Source organism: Arachis ipaensis, chromosome B09 (assembly GCF_000816755.2).
Source record: "Arachis ipaensis cultivar K30076 chromosome B09, Araip1.1, whole genome shotgun sequence".
In the NCBI taxonomy this organism is placed as follows: domain Eukaryota; kingdom Viridiplantae; phylum Streptophyta; class Magnoliopsida; order Fabales; family Fabaceae; genus Arachis; species Arachis ipaensis.
The window spans coordinates 1,065,071-1,067,511 of record NC_029793.2 but is presented as its reverse complement, the minus strand read 5'-3'; positions in this window follow the sequence as shown (position 1 = coordinate 1,067,511).

Below are 2,441 nucleotides of genomic sequence, written 5' to 3'. Positions count from 1 at the left end.
TGACTAATTTTACTATACACATAACATTTTTATAATAATTCATTTTCATATTTGTAGGTAACTATTTCAACAATTTACATATACTATCAAATTAACCTTTATAATCAATTCTTTCGGTTATTAATTAAGTAGAAAAATATGAGCTCTTTCATACTTTTTTTTTTTTTGCCTTTTGTGGCAATTTTACATATTTTTATGATAATTTAAAATTTTCACAAATTAAATTTTCAATTTAATAAAAATGAACTATTTTATGAGAATTCATACCTCCAAGACTTATGATTTTAAATTTATTTGTAATTTCCAAACATCCATTAACCCATCTATCTCATTCATCCTCTACTCAAATATAATTTTTTTAATATTAAAATTTAAAAATAAACTCGTATAGCAAAATAATTTCTCAATATAATTCGATATATTAAAAAAAATTCTCAACATCAATAGTTCAAACAATAATTGCATTTAATATTATATTGTTCTACATACTTATTATTGTTTTTCTTTAATAAAAACAACTACTTCAAGATTATTCTAATACAATATCTTTCAACTTTATAAAAAGTCTTAAATACTTGTCTTCTAATTTCCATTGCTATTACTGAATGGTTTCCTAACATCAACAGAAGTAGTAGGTGAAAATTTGTTGACAAAGTCTTCAAAAAGAAAAAAAATTTAATTTGTTCAATAATCCAAGCTCTTCATCAAGTAATTAAGTGCAGAAAATTTGTTGACTATATGTCTTCAAAAAGAAGAAAAATGTCTAGTTGTTGGGTGTAGTCTCCAACTAAGATTTAGTTTTTAAATTACATATATATGTTTATTTTGCTCTTAAATCTTATCATTTATATAAGGCCAAAAACCTTAATGATAAATTTTATTATAGAATGATAAATAATAATTGATTGATTAATTAAGCCGTTAAGGCTGCTTTAAATCCAATTAACTATATATTTAATTAACTATATATTTAGCAGCCAGGAGAAGAATATTCTGTAACAACTTTCAAGTGATAATAATAGCAAATTAAATATATAGTTCATGTTAAAATCAATGTACTTAGATTCTTTTGTATTCATGCATGTGTTGTGTCTAAGAGACATTATTGTTCGTCTTGTGAAAATATGTTTATTAAATATAAGAAAGAACGTGGGACGTGGCAATTGCATGATAAAAGAGATGAAGAAAACAAAGGGAATTGTGTTAAGTAGCATCCAAATTATTCATCATGCATGCACTTTTCCCACCAATTAATTGTATATTTTTTAATTTATCAAATTGAGAGTTGCTAAAAAAAAAGAGTTATCTTACGCGTATACTAAAGTCAGTTATTTATATATAGGAGGATGCTCCCATAAAGACGCATAAATATTTTTTTGTAAAGACACTTATGTATCGTATTATTATTGGATGTATTAATAAATCGATTATTTTTTAATTTTTTAACAAATTAGAATAAAATCGATTTTTTTATAACAATAACAATAAACCAAATTGTTATCAAATCCGGTCGAACCGACTAATTTACATAACTCACTGGATCATTTTTTTTAACAAAAATCAGGAATATATTTGTCTTTTTATCAAAAAATTTAAACATTATTCGATTTAGATTGTGTAAATTGATCGGATCAAATCGGATCTAATAATTATAATGCTGACAATCAGATTTATTATTGTTACTATAATAAACTGATTTTGTTTTGGTTTATTAGAAAATAAATTATTAACCGATTTAATAAAGATGTCCAATAATATTATGACACATGTAAACATATTTAAAAAAAAGATATTTTTAATATCTTTATTAAAATGGTCTCCTTATATAAAATATATGTTAAAATATAAATTCATATTGAAAATAAATTAAATCGTGTATGTATGTATTTATACACAAATACATTAGTAGCTGATTTTAGTGACTAATCTTAATATACAAATAGCATTAAAAAAAAAAAGGAGTAACATGATCTCTAGCTATTTGATAAAGGATACATTAGAATTTATCTAAATTTTGTTACTTTTCACCATTTTTTTAGATGTAAGTATGTAACCTTAACTATGTCTTAGTCAAACCCTTTTTTATTGTAGAAATAATCATGACTTACCGTAGATTCTTCTATGGTCTATGGAAATAATCCGTAGTAATTAATAATCATGACTATTTTTGGAAACAATCTTACTAGTTGAATCAATTTAATCTTTATTTTATTTTTGATCTTACTATTTATCACAATGCGTAGGTTGACCCAAATTACAAAAGTGGATTCATAATTTCATAAGACTCTGAATTTGAAATACAAATACTTTAATTTTAAATCACGAGATTCATATATTCTCTCTACAAACACGGTAGGGCGGCCCCGGCCCTTATTCAATAATTAATTAATTATTGCTAATTATTAAAATAAAAAATTATTTAATTTATTTAACAGGAATTA